The following is a 16,314-nucleotide window of genomic DNA, read 5'->3' as shown; positions in this document are numbered from 1 at the left end:
ATGCTAAGGTGTATAAACCATGGTTTTGAAACCATTTAAAGCTTGTGATGAGGAGTCAGATGATCAGAGCTGGACTCTAGAAGAGTAAGCTGGCATTGGTATAGGTGAAAACAAGAAGCAAGAAGTTTTAGGAAACCATTACAACCAACTCCAAGGGGAAAAAAAAATAATAATCAAGAACCTGAACTAGAGCAATGACCGTGGGAAGAAGGATGAAACATATCAAAGAGTCCAAATGTAGAATCAACAGAGATTGGCAACTGACTGGATTAGAAGGGGAGAAAATGACTCCAAGTTTTCATAATAACGTTGGTATAAAGATGCACCAGACAGACAGCTGCTTTTTTTTATCCATCAACAAATACTTCTTGAGCACTTACTGTGTGACCAGTGCTAGGCAAAAAACTGGAAATACAGTAGCAAATGAAAAAAAAAAAAAAAAAAAAAAGGACTCCTGCCATGAGGGAGCTGCCAACCCAAAAGAGCTAGATACATGGAAAAGGTGTTGGAGATGCTATGAAAGGAGCTGGCTCAGAATACAGAAGGAGCCCCAGGAAGGGTTGGTTAAGTCACTGTTGGATGGAAAGGTTCTCAGAAACCAGGTTGTGTAAGGCCGGCTGCATATGATCGTACGCGCAACTGCAGAGAAGTCCGCCTCCCCTGAGAACATTCCTTTCCAGCTCCGTGGGTGCCTGCGTCTCAGCTTCAATTGAAATAAATACAAAGATTACACTAAATTCTTTCTTTTATTGTTCATTGTTATCCAAAAAATGTCATTTCTATTGCACTTGTGTTAGGTAACAGTATCAGGTGATGTCGCATGTGGTAGGGAATTAAGACGACTGGCAGGCTGATGCAGTGCAAAGAGCTCTAAATTCAGTCATTAGACCGGACTTGTTTTCTGGCTCTCCCACTGACCAACAGGGTGAACTTGAACACGTATAAAAACTTCTCTTGGCCTCAGTTTTCTTATTCATAAAATGGTGATTTTCTTTAAAAAAAAAAAGCCGCTTTACTTATATCACATTGTATTATAAAGGTCAAAAAATACATATAAAAGCAATTGGCAAAACATAAAATATTATTAGTTATAAAATATTGCTACATATAGTTCTTTCCGATTCCCACTGAAACCAAATGACACACTCACATTACATTAAAGGAGAGTTTGACAAAGAGACTGCTTACAAAGTATAGGCGGGGTTCTGGGAATAGTAAGTACTCCAGCGCAGGTACATCAAAGGAGCTGTTACCACATCTGGCACTAAAGGGCTGAGAGGCTGAGTCCTTATAGGGATAGGGAAAGAAAAAGTGGTATCAATCAGAGAAGTCCGTCCGCGGGCAGCATAGCAAAGAGGAAGCCCAGATTATAAATACCTCGGTCATGCTCTTCCTTTTCTCTAATCAGCTTCCAGGGCCCACTGGTCAGAGCCAACCAGAAGGCAGAGATCTGTAATCTGTCTAGGTCAGGCTCTGGGGTCAGTGAGTTGAGTGGAGAAGATATCTGACCCAACATCAGTAATTATCTATTAATCTTCAATGGATATAAGGATCATCAGTGGGAGCTTGTTAGAAATGAAAGTGCTATGCACCCAGTAATGTGGTGTTTCACTGAGCAGCCCACAGATTCTCACGCACATGGTCGATGGTCGCATTTTGAGAACACTGAAGTAGATAGGTTAATAAGTCATTTTTAATCAACTCTTTTGCCTTTATCATGGGGGTATCTTAGGAGTAAGGTCAGACTAACCCACCAGGAAAGAAGGCACTTGTTCCTCTTCCCAAATGACTTGTATTGGAGACAGGTGTGTGAGCCATGGGGTTTTATAATTTTGCTAGGACTTACCACCTAGCATGGTTCTAACACCTTCCTTTGCTGCTAGTAGGACCCAAATCAGCCCAAAGAGACTCTGGCCACAATACTGTTTCCTCATGCATTTGTTTAAACCAATTGTATAGAATGTCACTCCCACAAGGAAGAGTTTTTAATTTTTTACAACACCCTATCGCACTGGAACTCACTGTGTTTACTCTTTGTATCCCCACTACTGGTACACTGAGTGGATCATAAGCACATCAAAAGCCACCATTTCATTACTGGACAGCAAGGAAAACTGAATGCAGTTTTAAAAAAAATTTTTTTTTTCAATGTTTTTTAATTTATTTTTGGGACAGAGAGAGACAGAGCATGAACGAGGGAGGGGCAGAGAGAGAGGGAGACACAGAATCGGAAACAGGCTCCAGGCTCCGAGCCATCAGCCCAGAGCCTGACTCGGGGCTCAAACTCACGGACCGCGAGATCGTGACCTGGCTGAAGTCGGACGCTTAACTGACTGCGCCACCCAGGCGCCTCCTGAATGCAGTTTAAATGGATGTTGTAAATTCTATTATGTGTTTCTTTTAAAAAGCAAAAAAAAAAAAAAAAAAAAAAAAAAAAAAAAAAAGACTTTCTTTGGAACTTTCATTTAAAACCAAATCCAACAGGGGTGCTTGGGTGGCTCAGTTGGTTAAACGTCCGACTTTGGCTCAGGTCTTGATCTCAACGGTTCGTGAGTTCGAGTCCTGTGTTCAGGTCTCTGCTGACAGCTCAGAGCCTGAAGCCTGATTCAGATTCCGTGTCTCCCTCTCTCTCTGTCCCTCCCTGCTCACACTCTGTCTCTCTCTGTCTCTCAAAAATGAATAAATGTAAAAAAAATTTTTTAAACCAAATCCAACAAAATTCAAACAAGTTTTTAAGATCATATGCAATTGCAATGTTCATCAAGCGTACTGAGTGGGCCCCTGGGAAAGAGAACCCTGAAAATTGCAGTCTTCCATCCTCTTAGGCTCCCACCTACTGTTTTTGCACTTCTGTTTTGTTGTTATTCAAAGTAATTGAAATTTTTTAGAAAGTATAAACTTTTTGCAAATGGCAAGATCTTGTTCTTTTTATGGCTAAGTAATATTCCATTGTACATATATGTATCGCATCTTCTTTATCCATTCATTTATCAACAGACACTTGGGCTGCAAATGTTTTCATTTTCCTGGGTAGTAGCATTGTATGGAGATGGGTGGTAGCTACATTTGTGGTGAGCATAGCATTGCACTTACTGAATTGCTATATTGTACACCTGAAACTAATGTCACATTATGTGTCCACTACTCTCAAATTTTTTTTACAAATGATAAATTGTGAAGATAATGCCACAGTAGAAACGCAGGTTTCTCTTTTTAAGAGTCATTCAACGTTTTTGTCATGTATCTGTTTTCCTACATGTGTAACTCAAAAAAAAAAAAAAAAAACCAAAAAAAAAAAAAACCAAATCCTCACAACTAGATTACACAGCTTCAGCCTAAAATGAATTTTTTTTTTCTCAGCACACACTGCCCGTACAACACCTGTTCCCTGCAGAAGATATTAAACATTTTGTGCACACCTACATACATTGTTGGGGCAGGAATCACAGCTGTTTGTAATTTAACTGTAACTCTAATCCAGAGTGTGAAACAGAACTAAAATAGTCAGTTATGAGACATTAAAAAAAGAACCATGCAGATGATCCTTTCTTGGTAGAGCCTCAAAAGTGCAAAATAAAGAAAAAGATAGTTATTCAATAATTTACAAAAATATTGAGCATGGTTTCACTATTTTCTGAATATTAATAAGATTTTCAAGATTTCCTTCCATAAAATGAAACAGGCTATACCACAGGAGATTTCTTTATGGCTCCTCTTTTCCTATTTGTATATCAATCCTATAGAGAGATAATAAGTAGTGTCTAAAGTCTTAAATGTACTCATTTAGTTGGACCTTCTAGCCAGTGAAAATAAGTTCTTTGTTATCTGAAAGAAAATGATCAAAATACCAATTTGTCATCATCTTAAACCCTCTGTGGTTGACTAATTGTGATTATTTATGGTACTGTTTTCTGACTTTTGTAATGTTAAGGTTGTTTTCAGCTTCAAGTAACAGAAGACCCAGTTCAAAATGGCTTAAAGAATAAAAGGATTTATTGTCTCTCATCACAAGGAATTCCAAATAAGGGAGGCTCCAAAACTGACTAATTCAGAAGTTTAATCACATTCTCAAAGACCCAGGTTCTTTCCATGTTTTTACTCATTCATCTAAATTTCCATACCAAAAAAAGAAAACAGTGAATCAGTTAGGATTGTCTGAGAAAAAGAACAAGAAGGATAGCTATCTATCTATCTATCTATCTATCTATCTATTCTTTGACCTATTGATCAATCTATCAATCTATCTAATGACTTATCTAGGGAAATTTCAAGTAATTGGCCTATGTAGTTGTGGGTGGAAGCTGGTGAATCTAAAATCTGTGGGAAAGCATAAGAGACTCTTAAAAACTGAGAACAAACTGAGGGTTGATGGGGGGTGGGAGGGAGGGGAGGGTGGGTGATGGGTATTGAGGAGGGCACCTTTTGGGATGAGCACTGGGTGTTGTATGGAAACCAATTTGACAATAAATTTCATATATTGAAAAAAATAAATAGGGGCGCCTGGGTGACTCAGTCGGTTAAGCGGCCGACTTCGGCTCAGGTCATGATCTCACAGTCCATGGGTTCGAGCCCCGCGTCAGGCTCTGTGCTGAAAGCTCAGAGCCTGGAGCCTGTTTCAGATTCTGTGTCTCCCTCTCTCTGACCCTCCTCCATTCATGCTCTGTCTCTCTCTGTCTCAAAAATAAATAAATGTTAAAAAATAAATAAATAAATAAATAAATAAATAAATAAATAAATAAATATAAATAAATAAAAATAAATTTAAAAAATCTGTGGGAAAGGACAACAGGCAGGAAACCTTGGACAGAAGCTGGTGGTGCAGTCTTGAGGCAGAATTTCTTCTTCCTCAGGGAAACAGTTTGCTCTTAAGACCCAAAGATCAACTTTTTCAGCAACTCTTAAGGGCAACTCTTAAGAGCAAAGGAGACTTTCCCTGAAGCCCCTCAACATACTTCTTCTCAATCTCCGTTGGCCAGTTCTGGGACTCACACTCTTCATGAAATCAGTCCCTTGCAAGGAATATGAAATCAAGACTGGTTTAAACCAGTTGGGTTTTAGCTGAGCCATATGGAGCCAGAGTAGATGCGAGAATTCAATTTCGGCTATGCCACATGGAAGGAGGAGAAAGTTATTGTTGGGTAGGCAGAAAGAGTATCTGGAACATAGTAGGAGTTCAATAAATATTTGAATGAGGGAGTAAGCCAATGAATGAATGGTGATACATGTGGAGGAGGATGATGAGTACTGGTGATTTTCTCCAAATACATATTCCAGGCAAGACATGACTTCATCAGGTAAACAGTGTATATATTGTAGGCATGACATATGACTCTTGTTTACATGATATCACATTCAATCTTTGCCACACACTGCTAGGCATTGTCATTCATAAGACTAAGCGAATGCTAACTGTGCTCAAGGGGAAGACCTGGAAAACAAAGGAAGAAAAACAGCATTCTAAGCTTATAATCTATTTAATTTAGTACATTAAGTGCAAATGCTTTCATGCTGGTGTACTTAAACCCCTAATTTTAGAATGTTCCAACATACTGGTTTTTTGATAAATAAGTCTTTGATTTAGAGAAATCTCCTGAGAAAGCAGAGAGCCTCACCTGGGGACTATGCATTTCTCCAGGGAGTATCAAGTTGTGTTCCGGAAAAAAAAAATGATGCTTTTTTGTTGCACTTGTGTTGAGTTCTTTATGTTTAACTATCTTGTTAAACCAAGACCTTTGACCAAGAGTCTGAGTTTCTATGACATGTGATATAGGGACAAGATGGAAATATGTTCAGAACAGATGGAATGTGGATTTATCACATCTGCGTGCACACCGGCACAGGCACACATACACAAACCACCACCACACCTGCCTTTAGTTTTTTATCACCACTTTCATGACTGGGGACTGTGTTATGTTCCCTCCATATTAATTTTTCAGGGAAAATACTCAGCTGGTCAAGAAGAAATTATTATTTTTCACTTGTCTGACCAAAATTCAACTTTATTAAAAAAATATTGCCAGAACTTGTGAGAAGCTTCTGTGAATAAGAGGAAGTCTGTGACTAATTTCTCCGTGTTAAGCACTTTGAAAACCACTTCCCCTCCCTCTCTCTTCTTTTAGTGTGGATCTTGACCAGCTTGCCATTTTTAGTCTTGTAACCCTGGACAGTCCTTTTTACTCTTTCTAAGATTTAGCTGGTTTCTTTCCAGGCAAAATAAGAACAATAGTTTTCTGAAATGCTTTAGAAGTTTCTAGATATCTGTTTCCAATGTCAGTTTTCTCCATTAAAATATGATATCCTCGAGGGCAGGAACTTCGCCATTTTCACCTTTATCCCTGGGTGCTCAATAAACATTGGCAGGTCGAGGTAATGAAATATCCATGTCACATCAATTAATGCTTGTACCCCAAGTATTTTTTTTTAATTTACATCCAAGTTAGTTAGCATGTAGTGCAATAATGATTTCAGGAGTAGATGCCAGTGATTCATCCCCTATATATAACACCCAGTGCTCGTCCCAACAAGTGTGTTCCTTAATGCCCCTTACCCATTTAGCCCATCCCCCCACCCACAACCCCTCCAGCAACCCTCAGTTTGTTCTCTGTATTTAAGAGACTTATGTTTTGTCCCCCTCCCTGTTTTTATATTATTTTTGCTTCCCTTCCCTTATTTCCAAGTATTTTTAAAGCATTTCTCTCTACCAACCTATTTTCTGACTATTCACTTGAGCTCTTGTTATATCACTTTTGTATTGTCTTCCGTAGTTTTGTTGAGTGGGAATTGTGTTGAGTGGCAAACACTTGAGAAGACTGGTTTGGGACCTTGCTTTTGGTCACCACATATTACTTTTAGCTGAGATTGGTTTAGGCATGGATAAGAATGCTACATGACGCTTGTGCAATGTAGAGGGTTGCTAACAAATATGTATGATAATTATATTTGATATGTATTGACAGTGAATCACCACACATTGCCTGTCATGACATGGTGGTTATCTAGGGGTTTGAATAAGAAGTTGAATATTTTACCGGAAGACTAAGATTCCCTCGGGAAAACAGCAAAAAGTTGTTTACTTCATTGTAGACCAATTGAATGTGGGAAAAGCCGTGGTAATTGAACGAAACTTCTATGCACAAATATTTCCATGACACCAAAACAAAGTAGACAAGAAAAGTGGTAGGTGCGTATTTGTTAAAGTGTGTGGTTTGAGCAAAATAACTCCCCTTTGATTAGTTGAAAGGCTTTCTGGAAGTGGTTAAATTATTAATGCCATTTTAATGAGATTTGAGAGAGTCTGATGACCTAGAAGTAGAACTAGGGCTGAGAAAGGCAATCCTCATTAATGCTACCATCTTGAATTTACTTCTCAGAATTTTGAGCACTTGGAGGTGATAAATATCCTTAAGTTAATTTCCTGTTAGAGACCAAAAGGAATAGAGTGTTAAGATACAATCATTACGTCCTTTTTGGTAGCTGTGCCTCTAAAAGTGCCGAAGACAACATGGAGGCCCTAATGCTGCAACAACTTATTGTTGAGACTTTGGGAAACAATTGAGGTCTCCTGGTCATTTTCCAAATTGGAAGTGAGAAAGTTTCCCAAAATGCAATGCTAGAGGGTGAGGGAGTATCTTTTAACTTGCTAGACTGTAAGCAAGCAGCCAACATTTTTCTAGTAGTGTGTTGCCAATGCAGAACAGGCTAAACTATTTGGTTTCTCTAAAAGTTGACAACAAGGCTTTGTAATTGTGTGGTGGGCAATGGACCCTGAAGTGGGGAGGAGAGGACACGCGGTGTGGTACGTCATGGCTCCCCCTACCTGGGAGATGAGTGGGGAGAGTGAAAACCTGCCTCCCTTGCATTGAGTTTGACTTCTTGATTACAGTTACAGAATGCAGGCAGCCCCTAGCAAATTGTTATTTGGACTCCCTGGGATTAGATGTGTGCATACACACCCAGTACCAGAGTATACCTTGACATCTGTAAACTCAGCTTGCTGTTTTTCCAGATTCCACAGGATTTGGAGTTCTGGTCTCTACCTTCAGATTTCCATCTATGGTATGAAATAATCTCCAAAGATATGGCTAAGACAATTTTGCCCTTTAAAACAAAGCCCACATAGGTCATTCTAGGCATTATGAAATATTCTTCTCTTGGAAGTGCTTGAGATTAAATATGTGAGTGTGTTTCACAAACTGTAAAGTGCTGTCTAAACAGAGGTTTTGTGTCTATTGCATGGTTAAACTGAGCTTGCAATGAAAATAGAATTGTGATTGCACCGCACTTCTCAGTGTCTGGAGCCCACTTTCAATTAGGTTTACAGTGTCATCAATTTGCCATTTAATTGTTTTAAACCATCCAAGTGCTGGGCAATATTCTTGTGTTCTTTCTTCAGTGGGTTAGCACGGATCCTTGTCTAAGTTTGACATAAAAGCTGACACAGACAGAGACAATATTTTTGTTTGTAGGGCATTAAAGGGCAGATATTTGGGGAAATACTTTTAACAGATTTTGGTATCTGGCTAATTCCATGGCTGTCCCCAGCTGTCCCCCTATTTGTCACCCTCAGCTTCCTCTCTCCAAGGAGGCTTAGAGAAACACTCCTCACTCATTTGAGTTGCTCCAGCAGGCTCCATGCATGGTCAAGGCCGTTAGAAGTCTAGAGAGGCCCGTGGCCACTTTATTTTTAGATTCTTACTGACTTGTAAAATTAAGGAGTACCATAATAGGTTTAACAAAATTATGGCATATTTTATGTGTTTACACTTAAATGAATTCCCTCAGAACACATGAATAGATCCATCAACAACTTAAGTTGATGCATTTAAGTTTGATACACTGGGCATAAAGATGAATAAGACACGATACTCCTCCTCAAGGAATTCTCAGTCCAGCAAACTGTGAAATGTTATATGAGAAATCGTTGCACGCAAGTGTTGATAGGGTCATACAACCACAAAGTACTTCATGAATATTCTTTTCTCGCAGAGAATGTCAAAACTCTGGCATTCTCCGCCTGTGTGGAAACCAAGGCCAAGCAGCAGTCCTGACCTGACCCCCTTCCCTCCAGTGAGTCCTGAGCTCACTGGTCTGGCAGCTCGCCCTCCCCAGGCACCCGCTAGCTGGGCCAGCAAGGGTGCCAGGCACATATGCAGCCATACCTTGTTCATTGCTGCCCTCAAGGCGATGGAGCGCGTTGCCATTCCACAACTGGGAAAGTCCCATTTTCTCCTGGCCCATCAGCGATGCTGAAGCTCTTTTCAAATTGGTTCTTTCACTTTGAAAGCTCTTTTCATGTTCAAAACACCAGCGAGTACAAACTGTTGCTAAATTGGGTAGACTCTAGAGCAATCTGTCTGACTGGAAAAAAAAAAAAAAAAAGTTAGTACTATTTTGTTCCAGTCTGCACGGATCACCCTCAACATCCTAATGGAAGTAGAGCAAATTATTGTCTAGGAGAGAGACAGAGGTGGAGAGAGAGAGAGAGAGAAACTACAATAACATGAAGTCAGTTTTCCCTTTTGAAAAACTCCATTTTGAGAAGACACGTATTCTACCCAAATCCTAGTTCCTGCTTGCACATTGTAATGTCTCAATATACCTGCAGATCCTTTGACCTAATAGGCTCCTCCCCAACCCATGATTCACTCCACATGCCCTATTTATCTTCTGTCTTACCATCAACCCAGAGCAATTGGGAGACTAAGAGATTAAATTCTGAAAAACAAACCTCATCATAATGGAAAATCCAATTAACTTTAGATATAGAAGCCACGTTCTTGCAGCAGCATTCTAATTTTGCCTTCTATGAAAATGGTTTAGCTGTTCATTAGGTAGCATGTCAAAAACTAAAGAATGCCAGTTATTTTCCTGATCTTGAGATCTAGCATTATCTGGGGAATTAGAAGACCGACTACGGATATACATTTTAACTAGCCCTAATTCCTAGCATCTTTGTTTTTCCCTGGTTTATCTTTTCTTGTATGTCCTGGTGGGAGGAAAAATAATTATCTCTGGGGAATCCAGACTGAACTCCTGCTCAATGGTTTGTAGATTGTGAAATGATGATGTTGATAGTGTTGATGTCATTTTTAGCTTTCCTAAGTGAAAACTGATATTAAAGAGTGATATTATCATGCTTACTCTCTCAGCTGCTTTGTGAGAGAAGTAAGAAAGCGATTGTTATCCCTGCTTACGGGGAGATAAACTGGAGGCCACATGACTTGCTGAAAGTCTCCTATGTGATTATTGGTAGAGCTGGAAACAAAAGCCAGGTCTTGACACGAAGCTCAATGTTCTGCTTCCAGACTGTGCTTTCTCACTCTGGCAAAGCTGACAAACCCTAAGTTTCTATTGCATGCCTTGTTTTTATTACTTTTTATACACTTGACTTAACTCATAGTCAAAAACAAAATCCATTCTTTACCACACAATTCTGAAGGATAGAAACATGGTAATTACCTAACCCCTGACCTACAAACACAGAGAAGAGGACTAATTGCTAGCAGACTCGACATATGAGAAAATTAGAATCTTTATGAAAGTGGGCACCTAAGTGTAGGTGTGTGTATACATACTTCTATGTGCAAGAGGGATGTGTGTAGGTGTGTGTATACATACTTCTATGTGCAAGAGGGATGTGCAAGTGAAAGGACATCTCATTTGGTTGGGGGTAAAGGAAAATCAGGGGGAGCAAATGAGGAAGGAGGGGAGGAGGGTTGGGTTGCACTCCTCTCCCCTGTGCTTTCATTTGGTTTAGCCAGCTTGCTTTTCCCCAGACTGTTTCTCCAACTTGCCGGTGTGCGTCAGACTTACTCAGGAATTTCTTAAAATTGCAGATGCGTAGATCTGATGTTGAGATATCCAGATCCCATGGTTATGCAGATCCTGCAATCTGCATCGTTAACAAGCTTCCTGGGGCTCTGGATCAAGCTTTGGACAGGAACTAGGAAGCAGTACTGCAAGATCATGTCACGTGGCAGTTTTAAAAAAGGAGAGCGCAAACTTGGAAGACAGGGATGATGTAGGAGTCCACAAAATATGGTCTTTGTAAACCCTGCCTTACATGTGGTAGAGGAGAGCTAAAGGAGGAAAGAAAAAGAGAGTCCTAGGCAATCAACTAACACAGGCTTCTTCCAGCTCAAGTACACTTGGGCACAGCCCCATCTGCCTGCATCAGAGAAATCTGACTCCTGACAGAACTTCCGCTTCCCCTGTCCATCTCCTGCATTTCCTCTGACCCTCATATTATGCTCCATCTGGGGCACGGCTGCTCTCATTTTCCATTTATGAATAATTTGGGGCTATATTTAGGCATCTCCAGTCATTAGGTACCCATATTTCTGTATACAGCCTATCAGGTTTTATTTTTTTAGAATTTTAGAAATTCATGAGCAAAAGCTCTTAATATTAGGTCACTTAGTCAATTACCTCCTTTCCTGCCTAATGCAAGATTATTCCCACTAGTCCTGTTTCCAGTGCTCTGTTGCCTATTTTTAAATGTACTAGCTGATGGTGATTCTGCCACTCCCCTCAGGAGACCATTACCCTGGCTCACCATTCTCAGTGTCAGGGGGCTTCCCTGGTAATTAGCTCCAACTTGCTATTTCTTCCCCTTCCCATTATCCTCGGTTATCAATTCCCTTGCAACAACATTACTTCTCTCACATTCGTTATATATTTTTAGACAGTTTCCACAGTTCCACAAGCCACTGTTAAAAAGAGTTGAGCCGGTCGGTACCAGCCCATGTCTTAATCAGTTGCACTGTGGAGGGATGAAAATAGAGCCTATGCGGGTGGTCACTGGGCTCTGTGGTGGGTAGCCACGTATCCCGCTGTCTTGTGCCTGCGTCTCCATGCTTGCACACAGTGGTTTCATCAGTCTGAGGTCATCCTCCTCCACAAAGCAGCATCTCTTTAAGCATAATGTGTGTAGGTCATATGAAGGTGTACAAGAAAGGGCCACCCCGTTATCTGAAAAATGGAGATGAGACTGCCTACTTAATTAGATTTCTAGGAACGTTAAATGACACCAGGTATGCAAATAATTTAGCAAAAGTTCTAGCATGCCATAAACATAATAAAATCTTGAGGCATTAGCTATGTGCTAAAATGAATATACATTTGGAAGTCAAATAAATCTCATTCCATTTTTAGCTTTGTCGTTTGCTGGTTGTATGACTTCATCAACACCTATGTGCAATTATTTATTATATAATACTTCACATTTTGCTGGACTGAAAATTCCCTGAGGGGAGGTATTGTGTCTTATTCATCTTCATGCCCAGTGCACCCAACTTAAATGCATCAACTTAAGTTGTTCAACCTCCCTGAGGCTCAGTGTTCCCTTCAGTGCAATGAGTGCATATCGTCTACCTCTGTATCACACACATTTTATGCCCTGGCTCATATCTTCTTAGCCTACCCTTTTTTTTTTTTTTTCTGCAGCCATTGCTGTAGCTACCCCATGTGCACAGGAATGCCTGATGACACTTCACCTTAGCAGCACCCTGAAGAATCCTGCCATCACCTCACGGAACCTGGATCCTGTCACCCAAGCGGCGATTCTCATGAAGGAGATTTGGTTATCACAACTGAGGGAGAGAAGTGTTATTGGCATCTGGCAGATAGAGGTCAGGCTGCTAACATCTTACAATACACAGGATGGCCCCCCAAATAAAGAATTATCCAGCCTAAATGCCAATAGTGCTGCTGTTGAGAAACCCTGAAGAGACACTGCAAAAGCTTTATCTGAGGATAACACCTCAGAAGATATGCTCTTCTTCTTGTATTCAAACACATCGCTTTCACAGCTCCAGACTGGACTCATCTGAAGTTTATTTCTCCACTCTCTAAGTGCTATATACTAAACAGCTAGCAGAAGCATGCCTTGGTTCCTATCCTGTGGAGTAAGAGCTATAATGATAGGAATGTATGATAGGAATGTTTAGGTCATAGCACAAACACAGGGGATATATACTCTCCGCTCTGCCAGAAAACAGCACAGCTAAAGAATTGCAAGGCAGAAATCAGGGGAACCAATATGGTGACAGATTTTGAGGGTGCTCATATATGAGGTTAGAGGCTAAGGCAGACGAAGGGGAGAGTTTACCGACATTGGAACATTCTTCTGTGATTCAGTGTTCAATGTCTTAACAAGAACAAAGTTGGTTCTGATACACTGCCGGGATTGTTCCTTGAAGCTTGGACCTTACAAAAGTAAATCAGGTGTAGCGCTGCTTAGGCAGAGAATTGGGGAAGAGACTGAAAGGCTCAGGAAATGTTGTAGTGTATTAATGTTAGACAAAGAAACCACCACCTGACTATGCTCCCTGAGGAGGTCCAAAGGACACTCTTCCACTCAGTCAATAAAGAACGCATGATGAAGGGAAGCGCCAACATTGTAGAGAAGCTTGGTTGTAGCTGTTGACTCTAGAAGGTACTGCATTGGCACTGGTTTCCCTGGTATTGCTAGAATTGGTAGAATTCTAAAATGGCTGAGGCTGTTTTGTCTTTGCAGAAAGAGAGTGGATATAATTATTGAAATGGGCAGGATGGTCAGAGGGACAGAGTGCCTTGACCCATAGGGATCTGTGGCAATTATTAATAGATCATGGAACCAAGAGGGAAGGGCAGCCAACTAGAGTTTTAGCTGTATAACCAGAAGGTGCAATCTGGCAAGCAAAAAAACAAACAAACAAAAAAAAAAACACAAAAAACTGGTATCAGCCACCAAATGGAAAATCACACTCACTCACTCATTCTCTAGATCTAAGTCAATTCTCAGACTCAGAGCTCAGTCTCAGATCCAGAGCTCATTGACTAATAAAGAGGCTGGGTCCCCTTGAGGAAGTAGCCTGCACCACCACTGCAAATGTATACAATAAATATCCCCTAATGTTTCCCCAAAGGACCTGAAACTAGTTATCAGAATAAGTATGTACTGGGGAAAGACTACTCAGACTATTCAAGGGCTATTGGGCACAGGGTCTGAGCTGACTCTGATAGCAAGGAATCTGAAGTGCCATTGCCCTTCATTAGAGCAAGGCTTATATAAGCCAGACAATGAATGGAATCCTGGCCCACATCCATCTCCTAGTGGTCCCATGGGTCCACAGACCATCTGTGCAGTTATTGCCCATTACCATAGTGCAATCAAGATTAGTTCCTTGGCCAATGGAATAAAAGCCACTGTGTTTGAAAAGGATAAGGAAAAGTCCCTAAAACTGCAGTGCTACATCACAGGTGGAACTGCAAAAATTAGCACCACTAACAAAGATTCGAAGGATGAAGGCAAGTTACCATTCAACCCACCTATTTGGCCTCTTCAAAAACTAGAAGGATCGTGGTGAATGACTGGCCCAAAATAAAACCAGGTAGTGGCTACAGTCACAAGTGCTACAGTAGATATGGTCTTTACTACAACTGAGTATCACAACTTCGGCACGTAACACGCAGCTTTTGAGCAGACGAATGCATTTTTCTCAACCCCCATGAATAATAAGGAACAAAAGCACTTTGTGGTCATGTCAAAAAGACAGTAGAGTACACTGCTATCTTACCTTAGGACTAGGTTAAATCTCCTGCTCTCTGTCACAATATAGTCCACAAGGACCTTAATGGCCTTGATATTCCACAGAATCAGCATGATTCTGGTTGACCACACTGGTGGTATCACAGTAATCGGACCGGGTGAGGCGGAAGTGGTAAGTATTTAGGGTGCCGTGGTCAGACACGTACGTGCCATAGCTTAGATAATAAAGCCTTTGAGGTTTCGAGGACCTACTCCATGGGTGATGTTTTTGAAGATCCAGTGAATCGGAACATGTGGGAAAAATCTTGTTTAATGCAAATGACAAATTGGTGCACCTATACCTCCCACCACTAAGAAAGAGGCACTGCACAGTAAACTTGTTCAGATGCCAGTGTCAGCTCATACCACACATGGTAATACACTGTGGACCATTTATTGGTGTCTTGGAAAGCTGCCATTTTTAGGTGTGATATATGCTGCCCAGAGCAAGAGAAGATCCTGTAGCAGGTCCAGACCATAGTACAAGCTGCCCTGATGCTCAGACAGTATGACCTAGAAGATGGATGGTGCTAGAGGTATCCTAGGATGCTGTGCAGAATCTCTGTTAACGAGCAAAGCCAAACATTCAAAGGGAGAGAACTACTTACCTGGCATGCTTTTGGGCCCTAGTAGAGGCTAGGACATCCAATGTGACTATGCAGCTGGAGCTGCCTATGAGAAGTTGGGATTATGAGACCCACAGTCATCAGGTCATCCAGGGACAGAAACAATCACTGTATATTGTAAGTAATACATTGAGGATTGTGCTGAGCAGGGCCAGAGAGCACAACGAAGTTGCATAAGCAGGTGGCTTCAACTGTCATGTGACTTTACATGCTGTCATGGAGGCTTCCCTATGACTAACTCATAAAGGAGAAAATATTTGAGCCTGGTACACAGATGGATTAGCCCAAAATACTTATGATAAGTGATAATAGACTGCCACCATAATCAAACCCCTGTCAAAGGTGCCCTGAAGGGCAGCAAAAAAAGACAAGTTTTCCCAATTGGTATAACTCTAAGCCACACACTTGGCTATACACCTGTCTGCAGGGAGAAACTGCCTAAAGCACAGATACACACAGACCTTGGGGCTGTCAGAGGGCTTTGCTGATTGGTCAGGATTTTGAAAGAAACACAATCAGAGGCTTGAAAACACACAAGGAAGTCTGAGGAACAGGTTTGTGGATGATTCTTTGGCAGAAGGCCCAAAGCATGTATCGGTATTTGTGTCTTATGTTAATGCCTACTGGAGAGCATTCTAGAGCATTCATAGAGGTACTGGGAAATTAGGAGAATAGGCTGACTTGTCCAGTGGCTATCAGTCAACCTCTGACTAGACACCCCAGTGCTTGCACTATAGTCTTATGAATGAAGCAGCCTTGATGACAGAAATGGAGGCCATGCATAGGTCCAACAGCATGGGCTCTCTCTCACTAAGAGAGAGCTATTGCTGAATTTCTGCAGCAGAGATACAATATGGTGCCTCAATATAGAAACATCCCTCAAGATGGCCAATCACTTGGGTGACAAATAATTGACATCTTAGAAGGGCAGCAATATATCCTTGCCAGAGTTTACACCTACTTTCATCATGACTTTGCGTTTCCTATCCATGCTGCCTCAGCTAGCATCATCTGAGGCTTGAAGAGTATATGATATACCATCTTAGGATCCCAATAAAATCGACTCAGACCAAGGGACATATTTTATAGCAAAAGCAAATGAAAAGAGTGCATGAC

At 41.0% G+C, this 16,314-nt stretch overlaps 1 long non-coding RNA gene across 1 annotated transcript; it reads right to left on the bottom strand.

The window, feature by feature from the left end:
* Nucleotides 1-688: 688 nt before the first annotated feature.
* Nucleotides 689-9,568, bottom strand: LOC132673901 (uncharacterized). Its single transcript, XR_009608263.3, has 3 exons — nucleotides 9,162-9,568; nucleotides 1,189-1,287; nucleotides 689-991 (listed from the first exon to the last, which is right to left on the bottom strand). It is a non-coding gene; the product is annotated as an uncharacterized LOC132673901 (long non-coding RNA).
* Nucleotides 9,569-16,314: the final 6,746 nt, after the last annotated feature.

This window comes from Panthera onca, chromosome C1 (assembly GCF_046562875.1).
Source record: "Panthera onca isolate mPanOnc1 chromosome C1, mPanOnc1 haplotype 2, whole genome shotgun sequence".
Lineage (NCBI taxonomy): Eukaryota > Metazoa > Chordata > Mammalia > Carnivora > Felidae > Panthera > Panthera onca.
The sequence above is the reverse complement of the archived record's forward strand: the minus strand, read 5'-3'. Positions and strand labels throughout refer to the sequence as shown.